Source organism: Heterocephalus glaber, unplaced genomic scaffold (genome assembly GCF_053883595.1).
Source record: "Heterocephalus glaber isolate CG9 unplaced genomic scaffold, H.glaber_assembly_v1.0 deba00000594, whole genome shotgun sequence".
Lineage (NCBI taxonomy): Eukaryota > Metazoa > Chordata > Mammalia > Rodentia > Bathyergidae > Heterocephalus > Heterocephalus glaber.
The window spans coordinates 12,647,758-12,674,410 of record NW_028258151.1 but is presented as its reverse complement, the minus strand read 5'-3'; the positions used below and the strand labels follow the sequence as shown (position 1 = coordinate 12,674,410).

Sequence of the window (26,653 nt, the reverse complement as noted above, 5' to 3'; positions counted from 1 at the left end):
ATTCTCTGTTTTATTCAAGTGATCTATATGTCTTTCCTCACACCAACACTGCCTTGATTACTGTAGCTTTAGAAGAAGTCTTAAAATTAGGTACTAAACGTCTTACAACACTGTTTTTGTTTTTGTTTTTTTAACTTTTCTAGGTCCTTTGTACTCCTACATAACTTTTAAATTTCAATATCCAATTCTTCATTTCTAGCAGGTATATACAGACCTGAATTTTTATATATACCTTGTGTTTTCTAATCCTGTTAAATTCAAGTACAAGTTCTAGGGGCTCCTAGAAATTTCTTAGTATTTTCTCTGTAGATGATTATTTCATCTACATATAAAGATTTTGCTTCTGGCGCGACAATCCTATCCTAGTTGTGTCATTTTATTGCCAGATTAGTTTGGTGGGGCCTAGGTTTCAAAGTTTAATGGACAGATAAAGAGTAAGCATATCTGCCCTTGTTCCCCACCTTAAGGAGAAAGCATTGTATCTTCTCCGTTCATATAAGGTGTTCTCACTGGAAGTATGGAGTACATGACTTTAATCTGTTGAGAAGGTTCTGTTCTACTTCTAGTCTCCTGATAGCTTTTACCATGAACAGTTGTGGAATTTAGTTCAATACTTTTTCTCCAACTAGTGGCAGGATCATATGGCTTTTTCCTTTCCTCTGTTAAAATGATGACTTTTGGGGGTGGATCTTCCAGTGCTGAACCGACACTGGCATCCCTATAACAAAACCACTTTCTACATCCTGCCAGATCTGACTTCTAATAGTTTGTTTTGTTAAACAAATTTCTATCTCTGTTCATACTTTTTTCTTCTATTATCTTTATCCAGTTTTAGGATTAGCACAATGTTGAGTTCCTAAAATGAGGGGAGAAGTGTTCCTTCTTTTTTCTGCTTTAAATGTTTGATATAATTTATCAGTTAAAATGTATATGAGCCTGCTGTTGTCATATAGGTAGGTTTTCAAGCTAGGAATATACTTTCCTTAATAGGTGCTATTCAAATTTTATATTTCCTCCAGAGTTAGTTTCATTAATTTGTCTTCCAGGGTACTTCTTAGAAGTTGTCAAATTTATTTCAAAAAAGATTTTTGTAATATGCTTTCTATATCCTTTTAAATTCTGTAAATTCTGTGGTAATGTCTTCTAGATCTTGATACTGTAATTTAAAAAATGTGTAATTGATATTGTGTAACAGGAAGAAAAGGTCTAAAGGAGCAGGGGAATTGGGAGGGGTAGGGGAAAGGAAAAAAGGGAAAAGAAAAAATATGAGAAAAGGAAAAAAATAGAAACAAATTCTTTGCAAATAGGGAAGGGTAGAGGGGGTGAAGGGAGGGCAGGGGAAGGGGAAAAAAAAGAACCAAGATACTCATGTAAAGGTACAAGATCCCAATGATGAATGTAACTGTATTTTATACCTAAAATGTACCAATAAATTTAATGGGAAAAAAAAAAGAATGTTCCTGGCTGACCTGGAAAGATGTCCATCATAAATTCTAAGTCAAATAAGGAAGGTGCTGACAAATATGTATAATAACACTTTTTGTAAAAATATCTATTTGTGTAAATTCAGGAAATCTTTTAAATTTTTCCAACATAAAGTTTTGGTGTTATGAGTAATTTTCACCTTGGTTGTGCACTTTAATTAAAGTTAAAATAATAGCAATCCTTCATAATAAAAAGATCCCCTTCCATGGCAGAGCTTTCACTTTTAATTTAACATATGTAATGAATTTGTAAACAATTCTTTTTATGGTAGAACACAGCTTTGGGAGAGCTGCTCTCACACAGTGGGAAGAAAGGACCACTGGCCAAGCCCAGCTGTGATACTGTAGAAAAAAACACAAGTTTTGAAGACCATTGCCATTCAGTAGTTGTGTGACTCAGAGCAAATTATGTTAAATTTCTAAGAGTCAATTCCACTCTTCTTCAAGCATGGCATAATACCTACCTCAAAGGATTGTTTTGAGAATTCTCAATGAGAGTTCCTATTTATGAAGACAGACTGGCTGGGTAGGTCCCAGGGAGAACAGTAATCCTCCTGACCATCATATTTTTTGTTACCTCATGAAACAATATATTCTGAATAATGCCAGAGTGTTTGCTGCTTTTGCTGAGCAGCCTGATACTTATGTTTCTTATTTTTTTGTTTTATTTTCTTTTGGGGTTTTTTTTGGTTGTTTGAGACAAGGTCTCGCTATGGAGTTCAGGCTGGCCTTAAACTCACTGTGTAGTCCAAGTTGGCCTCGAACCCAGCAAGATCCTTCCCTTTAAAGCATCTACCCATATCCTTTGTAGGAAATAGCAAAGCAACCACTTAGGAGTGTTGGACAGGGGGTTGGAATCAGAAAATGAATGTGTGCTTATTAAAGTTCTTTGTCTTCTGACTGCATTAAAAAGCCCAGCAGGAGTAGAAACTGCTCTCCTCAGGGCACACACTGCAGAAGTAAGGCCAGGTGAAGGACATAGTATACACAATGCTACAGACATGGCATAACAAGAAACATTTTAGCAAAGTTCACATTATAATTGTTCACCTTTTAATGTTAATAAAACCTACAAGCATCTACTACAAATTCCAGTATTCATAAATAGGCCTAGAACCTAAAAAAGTTCAGCATCATTGAGAGGAGAAAAATTTTAAAAAGGGGGAAGAGATGTCCAACAACAATCTAGCAGAGAATCACGCGGCCTGATTTTCTGTAAGGATGGGAATGTTCTATCTATATCTGTTCATTAAATACTGGGGCACTAGCCACATGTGGCTTCTGAAAACAGGAAATGGGACTAGTGCAACAGAGGCACTAAATTTTTATTTTAATTAATTTAAATAGTGAACTGTGGCTACTGACTATGACATTTTAACAGTACAGATCGAGAATCTTGGGTTAATGACTCATGCTAACATACAAAAGGTGGTATGAGGACAAGTTACCTAAGTTTAAAGAGCAAACAGTGAAAAACAAATGTTTAAAAAATAAAAATAAGAAATCCAGTACCATATTAATAGTCTTTTGCTACATATAACAGTTTATGTTGGTAAAGCTGGGATCTTAATCTGACTCCACCCATCTTAATCAGCTTGAGGTACCACAACAACCACCATAGACAGGGTAGCTTAAACAACAATAATATATTTTCTCTCAATTCTGGAGACTGGAAAGTCCATGCTGGCCAATTTGGTTCCTGGAAAGGAAAATCTTCCTGAGTGTAGGCACACACCATCTTACTGTGTCTTCATATGACCTCTTCATATGACACACACACGTGTGTGTGAGAGAGACAAAGAGATCTCCCTCTTCTTATAAGGCCACCAATCCTATCAATTAGGACCTCAACCTAATGACCTCATATTTAACCTTAATTACATCCTTAGAGGCCCTATCTCCACATGTAGTCCAATGGAGATTAGAGCCTCGATATAAGAACTGGAGGTGGGAGCACTCAGTCTAAGCACAAACGCTGCACTGTTCCCTAACTAGTGTTCTTGAGTTCCAATATTCTAAGGACTATATTTCTCACCACCAATAATATTTTGTGAAGCTCAGTTTTCTGATATATTCTAACCACATCACCAGTCTATGTCTGCTTTAAACTTTTACCTTGAATAAGATACCTCTGAAATCAACTGAGATTAAAACTTAGCTTTGATTCTCAAAAATGGCCTCTTACCTCTTATACAGATTATGTAGAAAATTAAAATACCAGGACTAAGACTGCTTTTCTTAGAGAGGACTAGTTGTAAGATTGGCCCTTGTAGGCATCCGGGAACTTGGATTCTGGGAGAACAAACTCCAACAAAAACGCTGGGCACTCACCTCTAATAAGCTTCCTTGGTAGGAAACATTTCACACATGCTGTCACAACTCAATGCTGGAGGAATCAAATGTGTCCTGTGTGTGTCTGCAGGGAGAGAACTCCTGGAAGCTTGTGCCTGGTTTCCTCCATATTTTACCCCCTCTATCTTTTCCTTTCCTGATTTTCCTTTATATCTTTTCTCTATAATCAATCATAATTATGAAGACAACTCTATGCTGAGTTCGAGAGTCCTTCTAGTGAACTGTCAAACCTGGAGATGGAACCAGGTATGGTGGAACACATTTGTAATCCTGTACTCTGGGAGGCTAAGACGTGAGGATCACAAACTTAAACCCAGCAATTTAGCAAGACTCTGACTCAAAAAAAAAAAAAGCTTTTATGCACAGGCCCTGTGTTCAATTCAAAAAACATAAAAGAAATAAAGGACTTGGGGGCCGGGGATTTAGCTCAGTGATACCGCTGCCTACCTCACAACCGCAAGGTCCTGAGTTCAATCCCCAGCTCCAAAAATAAATAAAAAATAAAAAAATAAAGGACTTGGTAAACAGAAGATACAGTATAGTGAGAGGATAGACAAATAGGTGACAGTGAAGGAATATCCCAGGACAGCCGAAAAAAAGTTTATAAACAGGAAAAGAAGAGGCTCTTCTATATCTGTCCAGATTTCCTTCTCAAAATGAAATTTTAAGTAAATGTCAAAAGTTAATAGAAAATTCCACAATCTCTTAAATTAAAAAAAAAAAGGAAAACAAAAACAGAAGAAGGGAGAGGTGACAGCAACAGCAACAGTCACTGTGGTGTTTTTTATATTGATGGAAATATCCAAAGTTCCTTTGAATATGACAGACAGTAGTTAAGTCCAGAAAAAGGTTGTGGGAGAGAGGAGTGAACAGGTGTGCATGTGGAGGAAAATTCCATAACTACTAACAGTTATGGAATTTCTATTTTATGTGATGAAAATGTTCTAAAATTTATTATGGTAATAATTACTCAACTCAGTGAACATACTGAGAATCACCCATTTGAACTGGTGAATTGTATGATACATACATTATATTTTCAAATAAAATATTTAGCCACGTACATGAAAAAGAAAAAGTCCTCCTAGGAATAAAATATCACATTAGCTACATACTTTCACAATTCTAGCTTTAGATTACAACATGGTACTTGACAATATTTGACTTCAATTGTTTAACAAAATTTAAAGACTAAGTTTAAATGACATTCAACTTTCTTGTGACAAATGTTGCCTCTCCATAATAGAGCATTAAGCTTACACACAGTCATTTAACCACTCCATTACCCAATTTAAAATCTTCCCTAAATATTCAATTACAAAATTCAGTAAAGGCAAATCAAATTTCAAAATGCAGTCACCATCAAACAGAAACAAAACTACACACACAATACTTCCAGTAGACTCATGTATAATCCTGAATGTGACAAAAATTATTCAAGGGGGCTGAGAGTGCGGCTCAGAGGTGAATACTGGTCTAGAATGCACAAAGTCCTCAGTTTCATCCCTAGCACCTCAAAAAAAAATTCATAGACAATCAGGGTGCAGAAAGTAGTCCTAGAAAAGACCATATGGCCAAACTGATACCTCACCTGTTGTCCCATTAGTAGAAACTAAGGAGAAAAACACATTAGAGTGCTGCAGATTTTGAATGTTTGTCTAATCCTAGTCTATCTGACCACAAAAAAGAAGACCACAAAAAAAAAAGATCAAAATCATTTAAAATAAAATTCATTCCTTAAATACAGAATGCTAAAAGGTCACACTAGCATAATCCTTAAGTAGCAACTATTTTTAGTGTCCTTTTTTTTTTTAATTGACCAATGAAATTGGATTCCATTAACAGCCAATTTTTGCCAAATTTAAATCTAACAAATTCATTTAAGTTGAACAACCATAGAGAATAAAATATTTATACTATATATTTGTATTTCTACATTCAAAAGCAAAAGGGTCAAATTTTTTCAGGCTGTGAATAAATATATGATACTCTGAGCTAAAAGCCTATTTTATTCCAAAATTTGGAGTGAAAAATAAAGCTCAAAAAGAAATAACTTCTCAGTATTGAATTCAGTGGCATTAATATTAATGACAATTCTATTCATTTCAAAGGCATGTCCCAGAGTGTTTACATTATGAAAAATGGGTCTGGAATGTCACCTTCAGTAAATTTGAAATTGTTTAATCTGAGGTTTTGCTAGATTTGTAACAGCTGCACTTGTGTTTACAACTATAATAATGTCTTTACAGCATGGCACTCCTTTACACATTTTTTAGATCTGGTTGGTACAAACATGTTGTTCTGATCAATGGAAATGAGTTTAGTATCTATATAGCCACAAGTTTAGTCAGAATAAAGTTTTGTTTTGTATTAACATTGTAAAACAAATGCATCCTGAATCTTCAGAAGTTTTATGGTACTGGTTATAGAGGATAGTACAAAAACCTCCATTCATATACAAACATTTGGAAAATGACTCAATTTGTGTTTGTGGAATTCAAATTTTGTTTGGGGAAAAATATGCATATCAAATACACTGTGGATCTAATTTACTTGCTGGCATTCAATGAGGGTCTCAGGGCACATTACCAAGCAGAGACTGCAGTATTCAAAAATGACTTTTTCTTCTAATGCCTTTACACAGTAGAAAGATGCAACAAAAAGGCTGCCAAAGGCTTCCTTAAAAATGCTTCAACAGGAATCTTCAGCTACCCTTGGACATGGGGCTACTGGGGTAATGAAAAGAGCACCAGACAGGAATTAGTTTCCCTGGGTAACAGTCAACAGCCTTGCCACTAACCTCAGTTTCCTTCCCTAAAAACGTTTCAGAGAGAAGTCATTATTGAAGGTGAATGTTTTCTGCTAAAATCAGTTCAGTCTGGGTAACCAGACATGCTCAGCTCTTCTGATTACATAAAAATGCATAAACACAAGTAAGAAGTTCTTCAGAAGCTATCTTCTTAGGGGAACTCTCTTGGGAACTTCCTCATTAGGAGACAAATTAATTATTTTAGAAAGATTCCACTCTTTCTTTTAATGCAGTGCTATAGAGTGAACCCAGGGCCTCACTGTACGCTAAGCAAGCACTCTACTACTGAGCCACATCCCTGGCCCTATTTTCTTTTTTTAATGTCTGTTTTACTTTGGTACATATAGTTATTGTGTGACTCATATATAATCTAATCTAGAAAATACAAAATACTAATAAAACTTATGAACAAAAACTTAGAGAAAGCTGTGAAACCAAAAAAGTAAAAAAAAAAAAAAATCCATGTTTATAAAATCAATGAATTAAAAAATAGTTCAGGGCTAGGGATTTAGCTCAGTGGTTCTGCGGCCTGCCTTGCAAGCGCAGTGACCCGAGTTCCATCTCCGGTACTCAAAAAAAAAAAAAAAAAGTTCATACAAGAAAAAGTTCTGATGTCTATGGGATACGTATTACCATTTAGGAATAATAGTAATCCATTTAATATAGAAAGAATAACCTTTTTTTCTGTAGATATGAAATTCTGAACTCTCCAGAAAGTACAATTTCCCTCAATAAATATGATAAATTTGTTCTGACCTATCCATTTGTTTTCTAAGTGTCAGTTTCACAACTGTGCTTCAAAATTATTCAAAAGTAAATTACTTTAGACAAGATCATAAATTCAAATGTCCACATGGATAAATTCAATGAATAAAGCCTTCAAACAGGCTTGAGGCAACTAGAAAACAGCCCTGTCCAAAGAAGACAGCCAAGATCGAGCTCTTGCCAGCTGCTGTCAAAAGGAACTCAGACTCAGCATTATCAGACTGCCTTTCACTTTTAAAAAGCGGGAAATGTAGTTAAAGGTGAAATCTTTTAACGTTCAAATGTTAGTAACTGACTCAAAAAATCATAAAACACGCACAAAACATATTTTTAAAAATCAGCAAAGGTGATCTGATCTGACATTTGCTTTACTGACTATTATATTTGTTCTACAGGAGCTACTTCATAAACCATCCACAAAAGTTTCAAAGAACTCTGATGAGATTTTTAATGCTTCCATTATACACTGACTTATGTTAATATAGTCAGTGGGGTTTGTTTTTTCTTATGAAAATTATTACCTTAATTGTGTCAAGCAAGAGAAATTATCTGGCCAACACACCGAACAATTCTTTCACCAAATTCCCAAGGATGTCAGGAGGATAACCTTGGCTGGAGCAGGACCCAGCCTATTTTGTTAACTGTTATATTCTCAACACCTTGCACAGTGCCTGAACCAGAAGTAAGTACAGAGGAGTCCAACAATGCTCCCCATACTGGGGCAACTAATATTTCCCAATTCCTTAGTAATTAGATTGTCCATTTGACTGAGTTCTGGCCAAAGGACTGAGGGCATAAGTGAAGTACACCGCTCACAGCTCTGGCCCCTAAAACATGTCTTGTACCTTCTCTCACCCAGTACATGTGGCTGGAACTCTGGGAAAGAATAGCCACAGAACAGAAGGAGTCTGATTCTAGAGCATAGACTTTGTAGAAAAGAGACATCTGACATTCATGGGTAACACTAACAATAATTAGCACTTGTGTTCATGAACTTGATTCTTTCCACAATTCTGGTCACAAACCAAGTTGGACAAGAACTGAATCAAATTCAATGGTTAATTTCAATGTTGACCCTATGGAGAAATTTGATGTGCTTCTTGTCCAGTTTGCTTTGCAACCAGAAGATTGGAGAGAATTGAGTTCATGAAACAAGGTACCACTACATTTTGTTAAGCCACTGAGATTAAAGATTTTATTACCACATCTAGCATTTACTGTCACTTAATACAATGTTTGATACTTGTTCAGTGAATGACTAGAAAAAAGGAATAGATACCTCAGTCAACTAAGGTTTTGGGCATCAAAAGTTCAAAGATCTGGGCTGGGGATTTAGTTCAGTGGTTCTGCTGCCTGCCTCACCAGTGCAAAGTCCTGAGTTCAATAGCCGGTACCAAAAAGAAAAAAAAAAGTTCAAAGATCCTTGGTTCCTCAAGGTTGGCTGACAAAGCTAAAGCAAGATCACAGGATTCCAAAACAAATGATGACTGTGAATAAGAACTCCCAACATCACCATAAAAATAGTCAAAGTGGATAAATGAGGACAAAATGTCCAAGAATGTGAACTTGACAGAAGCAGAAAAAGCATGTGCCAAAAATTAGTATCTATTCACAATTTTAAAAACAAAAACAAAAAACCTTTCATCAAGCCTAGAAGGAAAATTCTTCAACTTGACAAAGGGCATCTACAAAAATCCTATAGCTAACACTGTACTTAGTGATGAAAGAAAGACTACTAGGAAAACTATTGTTAAGCTACTAATTATACTAATTTGATCTACAGATTTGATGCAATCTCAATAATAATCCCAGGAGGGGAGCTGGGGAATGTGGCTCAGAGATACGAGTGCTTACCTAGCATGTATGAGGCTCTAGGTTTGATTCCCAGCAGCATAAAAAAATAAACTCCAGGAGTGTTTTGCTTTGTTTTGTTTTGGAGATATCAACAAGCTAAATCTAAAATGTGACCACAGGCATAGGACAAAAAAAAAGCCAAGCACACAAACAATCCAAGATACTTCACACAAGAACCTCTATGAATAGTAAATAAGCCTATCATTAATCAATGGAATATAAAAGTATAATGAGGCCCTACTACATACCCACTAGGAAGGCTAAACTTATAAAGACTGACCAGGGGTAAGATGCAAAAGCACAGGAAACAGAACCAAAAATAGACAAATAGGATTACATCAAACTAAAAGGTTTCGGCACAGCAAATGAAGCAATCAACACAGTAAAGAGATAACCTATAAAATGGGAGACAATATTTGTAAACTATATACCTGACAAGAGAATAATATGCAGAAAATGTAAGGAACTCAACTTCATGAAAAAACCCAAATAATCCTGTGAAAAACAGATGTTATGGCTTGTATATAGATGTCCCTCCAAAGCCTTATGTGGTCATAGGTAGGGGTCCAAAGTGACTTGATCTAGGGTATGTGATGTTGGGATTAAGAGTTGTGATGCTGGGATTAAGTGTGAATGATTACTAAATTAGTCCACTGATTGGTTTAGCATAATTCTGTGTATGAATAATGAGAAGGCCCACTCTGGATATGGGTGGCACCACCCGAAAGGCAGGTAGCCTCAAAGAGATAAAAGGGAAAGGTTGCTGCTGCTGTTGCTCTTGCTGCTTGTTGCCTTTTGCTGCCCTGCCATGCCATGGACTGTTTCTCCTCTGCAATGCCCCTTTGCCATGCCACCCTGCCTTAGAGGCAGCAAACTATGGACTGAAATTTCTACAAACTATGAGCTGAAATAAACCTTTCCTCCTTTAACTTTGGGTGTTGGGTATTTTGTCTCAGTAATGAGAAAAAATAACTAAGTCAACAGACAACAGACCTAAAATTGTAATTTTTCAAAAGAAATACAAATAACCAACGGGAATACAAAAAACCCCAAAAATGTTCACATCACTAATCATCAGTGAAGGACCCTAGTTAGCAAGACAGACTCCATATTGCTGCTTGACCCACCTGCCTGCCCTTTAGATGAACTCAGAAGGAGGAAGCTTAAAAACCTCCTCCCCTTAGAAAGTCTCTTTAGAAATAACAATTAATCAACTATTGTTTTACAAATGTTCTAACAGCAGGACGTTCTGCTTCTGTACCTTTTGCTTGCTTTACTAGTTCCATCCCATAGGGGGGCCTAGAAACTGTTGGCCTCAAAGGTGTATAGAACATGTTTGTCTCCCCCCAGTCGAGGCTCGAGTCTGATGCTCGGCTCAGGTCCCAGCCAGTAATAAACTCCTGTGTGGATTTAATATCGGTCTCTGGTTGGTTCTCTCTCGCTCAGTGTAACAATCAGGGAAATGCAAATCAAAATAACAGTGAGTTATCACCTCACTCCAATTAGAATAGCTATCAAAAAGACAAAAAGTAACAAGTGCTGGGAACCTTAATACATTGTTGGCGGGAATCTACATTGGAAAAGACTGTATGATGGAATACAGTATGATGTCCTTCAAACAATTAAATATAGAACTGTCATATGATTCAGCAATCTCATTACTGGCTATATATCCAAAGGAAATGAAATCAATCTGTAAAAGAGACATTTGCACTCCTCAATTTATTGTAGCATTATTTATAACAGCCTAGAAATAGAAACAAGCTACATTTCCATCAACTGAATAAACAAAATGTATATAAACATATATATACATAGATATCTATATATCTATATTAAAAAGGATATCAAGGGGGCTGGGGATTTAGCTCAGTGGTTCCAGCGCTTGCCACGCAAGCACAAGGTCCCGAGTTAGATTCCCGGTACCAAAAAGGATATCAGGCATTAAAATGACAGGATAAAATCTTATCATTTGTGAGAACATGGATAGAACTAAAAGTTATTGTGCTGAGTGAAATAACCCAAGCACAGAAAGACAAATACCCCACTGTCTTACTGATAATGTAGAATCTGAAGAAGTCAATGCCATAGAAGTTGAGAATAGACTAGTAGTTACCACCAGAGGCTGGTGAGAGTAAGGGGAAGAGCTGATGGGAAAAGACTGATGAATTAGGTATTAAGTTATAAATAAGAAAAATAAGTTCGTGTTCTATCACACAGTATAGTGACTACATATAATATGGTACTGTATATTTCAAAAAGCTAGAGAAAGGATTTTTAGTGTTTTCATCAAAAAAATGATAAATATTTGCAGAGATGTATATGTCTGTCCAGATTGGGACATTGCACAAGAGACTTCAAATGTCTTCAGACTGGAATTATGTTAATGCCTGCACTTAATAACGACTGTAATCAATGAGGAGACAGAGAGAGAAACAGAGAGAGAAAGAGAAAGAGAGAGAGGAAGAAGAGGTAGAGGAGGAGGAGGGGGGAAGGAGGCAGGAGGGGGCACAGGAGGGAGGGGAGGAGAGGAGGAGAGGGGAGGGGAGAGAAGGAAAGGGGAAAGACAGAGAAGGGAAGAAGAGGGGAGGGACAAAACAAAGTTTACCCAGAAGCCTGTCATTGTTCCCCAAAGCCTATACAATGGTGTCTACTGAAAGAAAATCTAGGCTCTGTTGGGAAAGAGAAGGGAGGGAAGGATGCTGAGTAGGCACCCAACAAAGGTCAACAATGGTTATTATATAATAAAAAGAACATGCTCCAAAGAGACTGACCAAGACCTGTGGAAATAACACACACACACACATGTATGCATGTGCACACACACAACAGTATAAACTTCAGTGCATAAGTATAGAGGAAAAGTCATTGCTTATAACCAGAAATGACCATCAAGAATCACGGATTGAATCAAGTAAGTACAACATGTGAATGTACGAAAGAATCTGAAAAATTGGGTTAAGATTAAGTACAAGCCCTTCAATGCGATTGATTTAAGTAGCAATAACAACAAACCTAATGACAATAACAGGAACCAGTCCCAGGAGGATGTTAGAAGTCAATAAGGTAAATAGCACCTCCAAATCCTTATTAAATGAAAGAATTCAGCAATTCAGTACCTTCAAGTCTGATTAATAGTGGATCAGAGCCAAATTTATATTCTTAAAAAAGGTCTACCCTGAATCATTGTGTGCGTGTGTGTGTGTGTGAGTGTGTGTGTGTGTGTGTGTGAGAGAGAGAGAGAGAGAGGAAGGGAGGGAGAGAGACAGGTCTCAACTGTCTCATGAGTACTAGACCTCAGATTCCACTGAAATACATTACGTGAAATGTGTGTATGACATTTATATTCAGTATTACAAAATCAGCATTGGTCTTCTAGAGCAAAATCAAAAAACAAGCCCTTGCCCTAAAATCTAAAAAATGAAAAACATGGGTAAAAGATTAGAAACATAGCCAGATGTGAAGTAAGGTTATCCAGAGACCCAACCCACTGGACACAAGGCTGAAGGCAGCAGCCCAGACCTCCTTCTTCCCCTTTCCTCCTACTACTCCTCAATCCCACCTTCCATGATACTTTACAGTTTCTAACTTCCAAAGGCCTGGAAAGGGGCAAAGAAAATATAAAGCCCAATTCATCACTTTGCAAAAGTCTGATATATTCTTACCAAAACCTGTCTTTTGTCCCACGGAAGTGGCAGAACCCTTGGTTTTACTTTCACAACTCAAGAAATGAACACGCAAAATACTCTCACCACTCATTTCTTGAGGAAACTAGAAGCAATAAAGGTGATGAATTAATCTGAGACTAATTAGGAAAGCGACACCAAACAGCAATTTGAATAAGCAAAGTATTCAAGAATATAAAAAATAATTCAGTATAATGGGATTAGAGTAACAAAGGATTGACTAACTAGCCAGATGTGAATATAAAGAACACAGGAAGAACAGATGTAAGAAGCACCATTACTCCTATTGCTGAGATGGAAGGCACCAGGAAGAATATCCGTTCTCCCCAGGAATGTGGTGGAAATCCTTTCTGTCAACACAACCGTGGCTCACTTAGTGGTAGAGCTCTGATCATGGGCGCTTCACCAGTAGAACTTGCAAGAAAAGCCCCTTTTGCACTTTGTCAGAAACCTACCTGTGACAGTTAACTGAGTATATCAACTTGAGTAAGAAATGCCCAACAAACTAGATCAGCATAGTTCTGGGTGTGGAAGACCCACCCTAGGGAAGCTTGTCACCTGAATGGTATAAAAGGGGAGCTCTAGTCTTCACTGTCACCTTGGATGTCATCTCCTGGTTTCCAGTACAGATCCTTTAGCCTCAGCACAGACCCTTTAGCCTTCCATTGCAGACCCTTCAGCCTCCTGATACAGACTCACACAGACAGTACACTGAGCTATAGGCCTTCAGCTGGATCCTTTGGATCTCCAGTATGCAGACAGCCCTTTTGCACTCTTCCACATCTGACTCTAAGGGTGGTCATTTAAGCCAACTTTGTAAATCCTTACATATTTATATATCTTTCATTAAATCTGTTTCTCTAGTAAGCACTGACTGATATACTACCCTTAGGGTATCAAAGAAAGCTATTTACAGAGAAGGGTACTCCTGAGGTACTGATCCCAAAACACCTGGAAGGAAGGTTGGGGTCAATTGTTGACCACTGGGTACTGCTGAACACGGTGCATAAAGGAGCATGAGTAAAAAAGACATACATGGGAGCCAGTACCTGGCAGCAGGCACAGACTTTCAAGGAGGTTCCTGGGAAGATACATGCCTAGAGCCTGCACTGGAGCAGAAGTGCAAGGCAAGAACTCCACAGCAGGCACAGGCTCCTGAGCAGGTGGCCATGAGCCTCTGAGGCACAATGTTCACCACTATAGAGCCAGCACTGGAACAGACACGCATGTGCACACATAGGGCACTGATGCTGAAGAAGCCAAGTCATTTGAAAAGTTTCCATATAGAAAAATCCTGAATAGATGATTTCATGGATGAATGGTATCAAATATTTAAAGAAATAATGATAGTCTTTCGCAAACTGAGAAAATATGAGAGGAGCACTTACCAACTCATTCTAAAGTTCCACTTTTAGCTACAATACCAAAGCTGAAGACATCACACAAAATAATATTACCCACCAGTGTTCCTCATGGAGACGGACACAAAAATCCTAAATATAATATTTTTAAACCAAATCCAGCAGCATATAAAAAGGATTATATTACATGACCAAAAGTGTTTGCCCCAGGAATGCAAGGTTAAAATAACACTAATAAAAAATTAATACTAATAGATCAAATAATGTTATAAATCATAATAACAAAATAAAAGAACAAACCCACCTGATCATTTCATGGATGCAAAATAGCAACATCTCCAACATTTATTCATAAGCATTTCCAATCATCTAGTGACAGAAGGAAAGCCCCTCAAGGTGATGAAGAGCATTTATGAACAAGAGTTAACATGAAGCCAGCCACTGTGGCACAACCCTGTAATCCCAGCACCTTATAAGGTTGAAACAGGAGGATCACAGGATCAAGTCCCACTTAAGCAAATTATTGACACCCTGTCTCAAAATACAATATAGGTTGTAGGTCAGTGGCAGAGAGCCAGAAGGTGTGATCCTAGTACCACCACAACAAAAGACACACACACAAACAGCTAAAGTGATATTTTATAGTAAAAGATTCAATGCTTTGCTCTTGTGATCACAAGACAGGACAAGTCAGGAATATCAGCTCTCTCCATTGCTATTCAGTAATGTAGTAGAGGCTGTAGCCAATGTAATCAGGCATGAAAAAGAAATTAAAGGCTTCCAAATGGAAAGGAACAAGTAAAATTGTCTTTATCCAATTTCATATCATATCCAAATATGATACAGTATATAGAAAATCATGCGGAATTCACACATACCAAAAAAATAGCCTGCTGGAAGTAATAATCAAGGTCAGCAAGGTTGCAGGATAATAATCAATCATACTTTTATATACTAGCAACAAATAATCCAGTGATGAAATTTTACAAACAATTCTATCCATGATAGCATTAAACAAGAAAAACTTCAAGATAAATTTAACAAAAGAGCAAGATTTTCACATTAAAAATTAACAAATATTGATGATAAATTAAAGATCTAAACAACTGGAAAGATATATCATGTTCATGTTGAGATGGCAATTCTTCCCCCAGAAATCTATAGATTCAATTCAATTCCTATCAAAATTCATTGCAGCAGAGTTGCTTTGGAAAAAATGACAAGCTGATACTAAAATTTATATATAAATATACTCAGAATAGCCAAAACAATTTTGAAAAAGAAGTAAAACACTGGAAGACTTACACTTTCCAATTTCAAAATTTACTATAAAGCTACCACAATCAAGGCAGCCTGATGCTGATGTAAGAGTAGGCACACAGATCAGTGGAACAGAAATGACAGTCTAGAAATAAACCCTTACATTTTGGTCAATTGAGTGTTTTACCAAGGTGCCAAGGCAACTACATAGAGAAAGGATAATTTTTTCATCAAATAGTGCCAAGACAACTGTATATCCACATACAATAATAATAATAATAATAATAATTTGGATATATTCCTCATCCCATACAAAAAAATTCACTGGAAATTGATGATATACTTCAACTGTGACCCAAAAAGGAAAAAAAAAGAGATAAACTAAGCTTCCTCAAAATTAAACTTTTTTAACTCAAAAAAAAATTTAAAAACATGTAACAAAGTAGTTATTTACAAAACACATATCTAATAATGGACTTGTATCCAAAATATACAAAGAATGCTTACAACCTAACACAGTAATAAAACAAACATACCAGTCCAAAACATGGACAAAAGATTTAAATAGACACTTCAAAAAAGAGAGGAATGCCTAATAAACTCAGGGATATATGTTCAACACCATTAGCCAATAGGGAAATCCAAAATAAAAATACAATGAGATACCACATCATAGCTACTAGGACAGCTATAATAAAAACATAATAATAAGTGTTGGTAAGGATGTGGAAAAGTCAATCCCCACCTCCTTCCCACATTGCTAAAGGGAATGAGGAATGATTACTGCCACACTGGAAAATGGTTTGGTAGATTTTTAAAAAGCTAAACTTAGTATACAAACCAGCAATTCCACTCCAAGAAAAATAAAAACATATCTCCAAAGGCTTGTACACAAATGTTTAGAGCAGCATTATCCATTATAGCCAAAAAACAAAGCAACCTAAATGTCCATTAACTGATAAACAAAATGTGGCACATAAAATGAAATACTTCAGCAATAACCAGGAACAAACTACTGATACATGTCACTACATAGATGAATCTCAAAAACATTATGCTGAGTGAAAGAAACCAGATCCAGAGACAGAGAGCAGAAAGCAGACAATGAAGACAGACAGCAAATCAATGGTCGCCTTGGGCTGAGTGTGGGAGCCAGGACTGACTATAAGCTTGCTTCTGCAAACTTGTTAAATTGATGCAAATATTCTAAAACTGAATTGTGGTTACATTAGAACAATTACTAAAATTTACTAAATTTGCTAAAAATCACTTAACAATTTAGAAAACAGAATTGTACGTATGAGCCCTGCCTTCTTGTAACTAGAGGAAAGTACCAGGATTGTATTATTGAGGAAGACTGTAGATTCTCCTTGCTGTTTCACTCTCTCTAAGGTTATAGACTGGGTTCATGGTTCCCAGTGCAATGGTTTTGAGATGGTGTAATTTTTAAGAGATGGGGCCTAGTGGGAGGGAATTAAGTCACAGGAGGCACTGCTTTCAGAAGGAATTAATGTAGTTCTTCCAGGACCCCAGAAAGCTCCTATGAGTATGGGTCATTATGAAAAACAAGAGATCCTGGCTCCTGAATCTCTCTTACTTCCTTCTTGTCATGTGATTTCTCCTTTTTGCACACACGCCTGTCATAATGTTATCTACCAAGTTGTGATGTGGACAGATGGGCTTCACCAGAGCCAAATGATGGCACCGTGCTCTTAAATTACCAGAACTGTGAGCTAAATAATTTTTCTATATAAGGTACTATTATAGACAACTAAGGTAAAAATACTATAGGCAGTCAGACAGGGCTAGCCCTCGAGGGAGTCAGTGCAGAAGATGAGAACACGTTACAACTGTGGCTGGAGGTGCATCTGTTGACAGCCAGACCTCAAGATGGAGACAGAGTGACCCAGCCTGCAAGCCTTCCCAAGGGATAAACAATGGATTGGGGACTGTGGCACCCAGTGAGTGGCCACAACCCCCTGGTTCCCTCTCTTCCTAAAAAGGTCCTTGTTCTTTCCATGCACACTTGCTCTGTGACCTGCTTCCCCACTGGATAAATATTACCTATGCGGCTAAACTTGTAATCTTATTGGTTGATCATAGTTTTGTCCCACTTTGTACCCATCTCGTGATCTTGCACCCACCTTGTGATTTTCCACCTCATGATTTTCACAATTTTACTCTATAAAATCTCCTCTGTAAAGTGGGGTACATAGCAACCCATTGTTGGGGCCCCTCCTGTCTCCTAGATGCTGTTACCTCTCTCTCCCAATAAATATTTCCTACTGTTAACCTCTATTGTTCCTTAGAATTCATTCTTCAGTTTTCGAGAACACGATTCGACATATTGCACATCTAGCAGGTTGGGAGTTACATTTATTTTCCCTATATCAGTATTATATTTTGTTATAGCAACAAAAAATTGACTAATACACTCCAATATAACAGCTTTTTTTGTTTTTGAGACAGGGTCTCACTATGTAGTTCTGGCTGGCCTTGAAATCACTATTTAGTCCAGGCTGGCCTCAAACTCATGGCAATCCTCCTGCCTCAGCCTCCCCAGTGTTGGGATTACAGGCATGCCCCCCCAGCTATGTAACAGTTCTTCACAGGGAAATGATTTCTATATGCCCAAGAGAATTACAAAGAGCCTAACAGAATGGCCAATTTTGCAAGGCCCTTTCTAAACCAAGTCCAAATGATGATGATGATGATGATGTTATTTTATAAAAAATAAAATGTACAAGATTTGTATTGTTCTATCAATTGTTTTTCCTTCACCACTTTTACTGCATTTATTACTAAAACAATGAAAATTCAATGTACCTCTCCTATAGGTGTTCTTTCATTAACATGTTAATCATTCAGGATCCATAAAAAAGAATATACATATCCCCTAGGCCAAAATAAAATTTTTAAATCATTTCATGCTAGATTCCAGCCTGATTTGAGGCTCTACAACTACCAGTTGGAACCAACATTCATGTGATATTCCTCTGGGTCTCTCTGTGGCCTAGATGATCAATCCAACTTTTTATTAGCCAACATGGCCTCTCTGTAGCTGGTTTGCATAAATACTAAACCTGTGTACTTGTTCCTAGAACTACTTGCTGAAATATAGAACTGTTTAAAGATATCATTTATTTTCAAAATGTAACAAGGGCCGGGGATTTAGCTCAGTGGTTCCGCCTCCTGCCTCGGAAGCTCAAGGTTCCAAGTTCAATCCCGGTACCAAAAAAAAAAAAAGTCCATGCAGTTTTACATACATACAGCCATTTAGCTTCCACACCTAGCCAATAAATTTTTTTAAAAGGACAGAACAAAAAAATATCAACAGAGTTTGCGCTTCTTTTCTAAGGTCTTAGCAAATGTTTTTCAAGAAATCATGTAGTATGACAGAATGAAAAAGTGAATTCAAATCTATCATATACAAAAAAGTATAGCAAGCCCAATTCTAAAGCAGTAGGATATAACTTTAGAGGGACAGATGAAAGAGGCCTGATATACTAATACCTATGAGTATTTCCACGTGAATCTAGCATAGTACATTACACAGAAACATCAATTTAAGTATAATGGATAAAGTTATAATGAACAAGCTCTATTAAGCCTATGTGATGAATGATTCCAACACGTGGTGTGAATTCTCTAATTTGTAACAATCTTCCATCTCCTCCACCCTTGTGGGAAGTAAGGAGAAAATATTCTGAAAGGTCTATCAATAAAAGTGAGTGACGGGCCGGGGATTTAGCTCAGTGGTTTCGCCGCCTGCTGTGCAAGCTCAAGGACCCGAGTTCGATCCCCGGTACCAAAAACCCCCCACAAAAAACAAAAGACAAAAAAGTGAGTGACAACCGTGGATTTAGCTCAGTGGTTCCGCTGCCTGCCTCGAAAGTGCAAGGACCCGAGTTCAATCCCGGGTACCAAAAAAAAAGTGAGTGACACTCTTAAACAGCTTAAATTGGGTGACACAAATGTGCTCTCTGTAACAAAGTTAATCACATCAGTTTTAGATGTATTAAGCAGGGAACAAGTTAGACTGAAACCATGTGGAGGCCAAGAGCTTTCAAAATGTTTAGATCAGAACAAAAACCCTTGCTGGAAATTTCTTTGGCCCTTTTCTTTTTTTTTTTTTTTTTTTTGGTACGGGGGATCGAACTCGGGTCCTTGAGCTTGCGCAGCAGGCGGCGAAACCACTGTCTTTGGCCCTTTTCCATAACATTACATCTCAAACTTTTCACTTTTCAAAAATTCCAAATCTTTTCCCAGCTCGGGGCCAACAGCCCATACAACAGGATCACAGAAGAATGATTCACAGTTGTAAACGCAAATACCTAAAACATGTAAAAGAGCAAGCCAACAAACTGCACGCACAATCTCAAATCTCTCTCAGGAGTTTTGAAAAGGATTTGCCCTAGCACTCAGAGTTGCGAGGAGACAGTCGCGCATCAACCACTCCCCTTGGTCCCGCACTGAAAGGCAGAGGGCGCGAGAGCCAGCCGCGGCGACCCGGGCTCCTCTAACTGGGATGCAGGGAGGACAGGGATAGCTGCAGAAAGTGACAGGTTAAAAGGGAAAAGCTTTTCACGATACCACAGATCTAACGCAAAAAAATTCACCTTTGCTCCTCTCCTTTTAAGACCTAGCAGCCTGCGCTCAATCAACAACAACAACAACAACAACAACAACAACAACAACAACAAAAGACGCCGACTCCTTCCTCCCTCCACTCAAGAGCAGAGAACTTTGCCGCAAAACCCCTCCGCAGACCCAACCCTGGGCTCCTCCAGCCCGGGACCACGCCCATCGAAGGTGGGGCCGCCCCCCTCCACCACGCCCCTCGCCAGGGACTCAGTCCCCTGGGCCCACGCCCCAAGCCAGGGGCCCTACTTAAGCTCCGCCCCCCCATCTCCCTCCTCACTCCCACACCCCTCAGGACCCGCTCACCCACCCTCAAGCGCAGGTCGAACGGTCTCGCGAGTCTTACATCTCTTTTTTTTTTTCCCAACCCCAAACATACCCTGTACCTCCAGCACCCGAGCTGACACACAGGCCAGATGCCTGAGAGAAGCAGCCGTCTTCCCTTCGTTCTGCGGCCTCTCTTACCCGGTGGTCCTCGCCAAAGCTGCTTCAGCAGTTCGGGCTGTGGCGGGAAGGAAGCCACTGCCCGGGCTTTGTGGCTTGAAAACTTGGCTTGGCCTCTTATTGGCTTTTTGTTTTGTTTTGACTTTTTTGAAATTTTCCCGCGGTCATCCGGCTGTGGGGCTGCGCGCGCACTTACAGGTCCGCAGTGCATCCTGGGGCGTGGCGTGCGGCCCTGCGTACCGGGGCGCCTCTCGTGAGACTTCCGGGGCTTTTAGTCCTGGGCAGGGGGCAGCGCGGGCGGAAGTAACCCTAGACCAGTGGGGCTGACCCGTGGGAGGGATCTTGTCACAAACCTAGGGGGTTTTCATCCAGTTACTGCCCAATTATTTTAAGATTGTGTTCACGATGCGGAAGAGGTTAAAATAGAAATTCGTTCTTTTAAAAGTAACAACCTTTGTCAATGGAGTAAAACCTCTAGAGCCCTAGAATATGACCTTCTAGGTATGTTTTCAACAAAAGAGATATTTTTGGAGTTAATGCACATCCCAAAGCAGGCCTGTACAGTGTTTAAGGTTCAGATCAGGTCGAGATTGTATTTAAGTCCATTTAAATAAATGGTAAGAGCATTTTCTAAGACCTTCGTCCATGTCGGTGGTATTATCTTGGGTTTTTATTCTTGAATTTAGTAATCCAGGAAAGTTTTCACAGAAGTTTAAGTGATTAAAAACATATATACAATAATCTGAAAAATATAGCCATAGCATTTAGAGTTTTTTAAATCAATGCCTCATAACCATAAATTATAATTGTAAAACTATTTCACGTATGCTTCTAAAAAGTAAAGTCAAATCTACACATATAATACAACTGGCTCTCAATTATTTAAACACCAGCTATTCTTATAATGAAAGAATAACCATTTTAGCAGAGGATGAATTCAGTTCAGAAGTTAAGTTACCAGGGCTATAAAGATCATAAGTGGTAACATCAGTGTGTATGGTAGGGATAGCAACAAAATTCTAAAGAAATAAGAGCAAAGGGATCTAAAACTGGAGGTAAAATGGGCAGTATCTGCACCTATATTAGGGAATCAGGTGTTTGAGTCCCTTCTGTACACTAACCCTGCCTAATAAAGAGGTCTGCTTTTTTCAAGTATGCATAAGTGGCTGAACGCAAAGCACAGCCAGTGTGTGTGTTTGACACTCATAGTGACACTTGGGCCATTAGAAAGTAAGGTTCGTGGTGGCAAATTATAAGTAAATGTTTTAGTCCTGCAATTACCAGCAAAAAAAGCAATGAAGTCATGTTTTCTTCAGAGAAAAAAGTCTTATTTCTCAGGTCCTTTTTATATATGAAGTGTGATCAAAAAATACAGTGAATGTTAAATTAAAAATTTGTTACAGTAAAAGACACATCACTTCAAAATCTTCTCCAACACACTTATCCCATTGAGTTTGGGCATTATAGGGTATGACAAAAGCTGGCTGGGGAAATAGGCGTGACCTGTTAACTACAAGATCCCAGACACCCAGAACAGTTCCCAAATCTCTGTATGTGGACTTCTGGATAAGAGAACTTGAGTAGATTTTCAATAGGATGGCCTGGACCTGACCTCAGCCTGAGGCATGGGATCCCAGCACCACTTCTCAGATCCATATGTAGAAGTTCTGATGGGTTTTTTCGAGATTTGGAAGTATAAAGGAAAGGCAGTCATGGGGAGCAGTGCTATTGTAACTTTCCATGATAGCCAATGCTACATTTCCCAGACTCGAAGTGTTCTTTTACCTTTGCTTTTACCCCTCTTTTTCTATTTACTTGGGCTAAGCTTGTTCTGCAGAGCCAGTTTCTCCCATACTCTTCACTTTTGTTTTCTTGAATAAACTTTGGCACTGCTTTTTGCTCATTTCGTTCAATTCTTTGTTTAAGACTAGAAGAACCTGGAATCTAACTCCAGAAGGAGAGGCGAGTAACCCAGAACTCTGTAACATTTAGTCATCAAGCACTTTTAGAAGTAGACTACCCAAGAACACCATCATTAGTGCCACTTTCTGAGGCACTTCTGGAATTCTTGTTTCATGAGTGACTTTAATTGCATTGTGGTGGCTACTGCCTCCATATCCTGAATCAATTCAAAATGTTTATCTGTCACGGTCATTTTGATTTTGGGGAAGACACAGAAGTCACATGGTGCAGAAGCAGTGAAAAAGATGGATGAGGCCACAGCACAGTGTTTTCCCTTTCCGTTGGATGGCACTTGCCAGGAGCATTCACCATATTTTTTAATCACACTTCATCAAAACAGGAGAAAGAACTTCCAGAACTTCTCCAGAATATGGCAGAAATGATGAAATAAGTTTGCTCAAAGCAAGGCGGAATATTCTGGAGTGGATTAATAGCAAGGTGTCATTTACTGCAATCAATTTTAATTTTAAAAATTTAAACATTTTAATCACCTCTTTGGTGAAGAATCCTTTCTAGTATTTTTAGTGTTAATATTGAGATCTTCTCATCTTGCAGTGTTGTCTTTTTAAACTGGAGTTAATAAAGAATTTCTAGGCTCCTGCAACTTTGCCAGTATATGATATGATGCCACGTGCAGGTGTAATTTGTATCTTAAATGGAAAGCATTTATAGTATAAAGATCCAAATTTAAATTTGTGGAGATTTATAGACACTCATTTTAATCTGGCACCCATATATCTGTAGCTATCCTAATATTTTAAACAATAAAGTTATGATCATTTTTACACGTCTTATTTATTTATTTATTTGTTTGTTTATTTATTTATTTATTTTTTGGTACCAGGGATCGAACTCAGGTCCTTGCACTTGCAGGGCAGGCAGCGGAACCACTGAGCTAACAAGTCTTATATTTAAATGAATCTTAAATTGGTGTATGTGTGCCTCTGCAAACCAATTTGGTTTTAGTATAGAGCTTAGTAATATTTAAATAATGTGACAGAAATGAAAACCGTGAAAACTACTACATTCTTTACATTAAATCTTTATATTCTAAGGGGGAAAAATAACACCGGAGTGCTGCAAAGTTCGTGACATTACTAAATTTTCCTTCAGCGTTCAACAAACAGAATCACCTGTCTTGGTTTGCATATTGCAGAAGTCATTATAGTAACACTTCTGCTTCTAGAATGAGTCCAGACATCCATGTGTCTTCCTGCCCTCATTTGGCACTCTTATCACCAAACATTATTTTGTCCATGGCTTTGATATTTGCCTTTGGTACCACAAACATGAATGTGTATTTATTAAGTCCAGACACTGGGCTAATTATTTCCTTTAATCCTCACAATGATTTATGTGGTAAGAATGTTTTAATTTCACAGATATATAACAAGATGCATAGAGCCATCTTTTATAGAAGATGTTGGAACCTACCTTAAAATCCAGGTAGATTCACTCTAGTGCTTGTGCTTCTTACCACTTCCTATGTGCTTGCTTGTCCCCTAAGTTGTATGGAGAGAAAATAGTGAATGGGTCATGTGATCCCGGAGGTTTATGCACTCTAGTCACCGTGTTGCCTTCTCATTCAAACATTCTGACTGAGGAAATAGACACTGAATTAAGAGAACAATGAGAATAGTATTTGTGGAGGAAACATTTCAATCCTCAGTGCCACAAAAAAGAAGGGGACAGGGAACAGAGCGAGTAATAGTGACAGTCTTTGATTCACTTCCCTGAGGAGAAAAACACACCTGAAGTTGAAGGGAGTGGTATGAATTAGGGCTCCCTAGAGGAACCAAATCAATAAAATATGTATAATTATGTGTGACTATTTATTAGATAGGCTTACATGATCAGAGGCAGGAGAGTTCACAATGTCATTATGAATACTGAAGAGTTGGAGGATCTAGTATCTGCTTAGCCCAATAAAATGAAAACCATAAAACAAGAGGAATCAAGAATGCAGCACCACTCCAAGGTTGAAGGCCTAGAAGCTAACTGTAGAGTTGCCAGCACAGTCTGCATTGGAAGGCTGAAGAAACTGAAGGCTGATGTCAAAAGGCAAAGGCAGCAAAGGGTACACCCACGAAGCAAAAGGTACACCATTAGGAAGATTCGAGATCTTCAAAGCAGGCAGACTTTCTTCTTTCCCTTTTTATTTCATACAGGCCGCAAGCCTACTGGACAGTGCCATCTACATCTGAAATGGGTCTTCCTCCCTGTTTGCTGGCCTACATGCTGGTCATCCACAGACACACCCAGAACTGTGCTTTTCTAATGTAGGTGTTTCTTAATCCATTCAAGTTGACATGTCATGATTAACAGTCACAGGAGAACTGCAGGAGATAGAAATTAATGGGAGATAGGAAGTGTGGAGTAGAAAGAAATGGGAAACATGTTATAAATGATCCCTTTCCCCCACCTCCACCCACATGCTTACTCTGGGGCACTGTTGAAAGAATACACCTAGAACTTGTTTGACAGACCAGCCCTGATTCATGATGGTTCAAATTAACAATTTTTTAACTTCACAATCATCCAAAAACAATATGTGTTTGGTAAAAACCACACTTTAAATCTTCAATTTTGATCTTTTCCCAGGCTAGTGGTATTTGGTATGATTCTGTCTCATAATGCAAGGCAGTGGCTGCCAGTGTCCCTCATCAACCACAAGATTATTAGGGGAAATAGCTGATTCTCTGTAGTATAGTGTGCTGCTAAGCTGTGATATTCATGTAAGTTAGGTGTAGTAACTGCATTTTGACTTGGGATATTTTCAACTTACAGTAGGGTTACCAGGACATAACCATATGGAAAATAGAGGCTTAAACTAGTGTTATTTCAGGTTTCTGTGACTGGCCCCAGAACTGAGCTGAGGTGAGTACTAGAGTCTGAGGTTATTGTGGTGAAAAAAATGTGTGTACCCTGACTGTGGAGCTTAGTCTAGTGAAGGGAATCTCCATTTAATTAATTAACATCTGCTCTTCCTGCAGCATCAATCAATAGATTCATACTTAGTAAAATGAGGTAAACATACGAGAGTAGCAAGTTTCATTTTTAAAAAAAGCAGGTAAGGGGACCTAAGCTATACAGGAGACAAGACAGGAAACTCTTATCTACCTACTAAAGTTCTGTGAATGTTGGAGGATAGAGAAACAATTCTCTCGGTCTCTGACATATAATTCCCAGGAAATAAAAATCTGCCTTTTCTCCATTGAGCAACAATACATACATCCTGTTTCAAAATAACATTAAGCCAGTTTTAGTCAAGCAAAAAAGTGTATTCTTATTTAGAACATACATCCCACCATTCATGGTGTATTGTTAATGTAGTACATTTTTACTGCAGAAAGTAATGTTACATTTTTAAATGAGCACATGGCTCAAAAATAGTTTTCTCATAAACATTTAATATATGTGCTGCTGAAGCGAGCACTCTCATAAGCATTTAATAATGACTCATTTCACATGAAATTAATATTACAGAACTGCTAAGAATAAGCATTTAAAAATTACAGTTAAAAAAAGAAATTATGCACATTTGAGACTTGGTTAATTCTGACAACCATTAACTCAAAAATAAGTAAATTTCATTCGTTTTTGTCTCTGTTTCAGATTAACCCTTAATCGCCTAATGTTTTCCAACAAGACTAGTTAACTACATATTTTTATTTATTTGTGGCTAAATTAAGATTTCAGTGGACTCAAGTCATACAATAAAACAACTGCTGCTTGATGAGGGAATAAACTTCAAATGTAACATCAAGATGCACATATGTTATACAGTACTTTCATTTCTCATGATTCAAGATCTCTAAGGTCAAGCAGAAGAATCTAACATTTAATGAATGCTCAATATGTGTCAGCCATTTTGCCAGGCACTTTACATTTACTACTTCATTTGATTTTGTTTCTCTGACATAATTTCATTACAAATAAATGTAATAAAACTCTCCCTTCTATTTCATAAACAAGTTAATAAATATTTAATGTACCAAAAGAAATCATTTTAACTGAAAAAAATTTCAGGACAGC

The 26,653-nt window shown here is 37.9% G+C and overlaps 1 protein-coding gene across 2 annotated transcripts in view; it reads right to left on the bottom strand.

The window, feature by feature from the left end:
* Nucleotides 1–20,877, bottom strand: part of Fancc (FA complementation group C) — a 231,477-nt gene extending 210,600 nt beyond the window's left edge. The window contains exon 1 of one of the 2 annotated variants that reach the window (XM_021259374.2): nt 20,592–20,877. The gene's annotated coding sequence lies outside the window, so the exon portion shown is untranslated. The remainder of the gene's footprint in view (nt 1–20,591) is intronic. The other variant, XM_021259375.2, reaches the window with a different exon arrangement.
* Between the last annotated feature and the right edge of the window lie 5,776 nt (nt 20,878–26,653).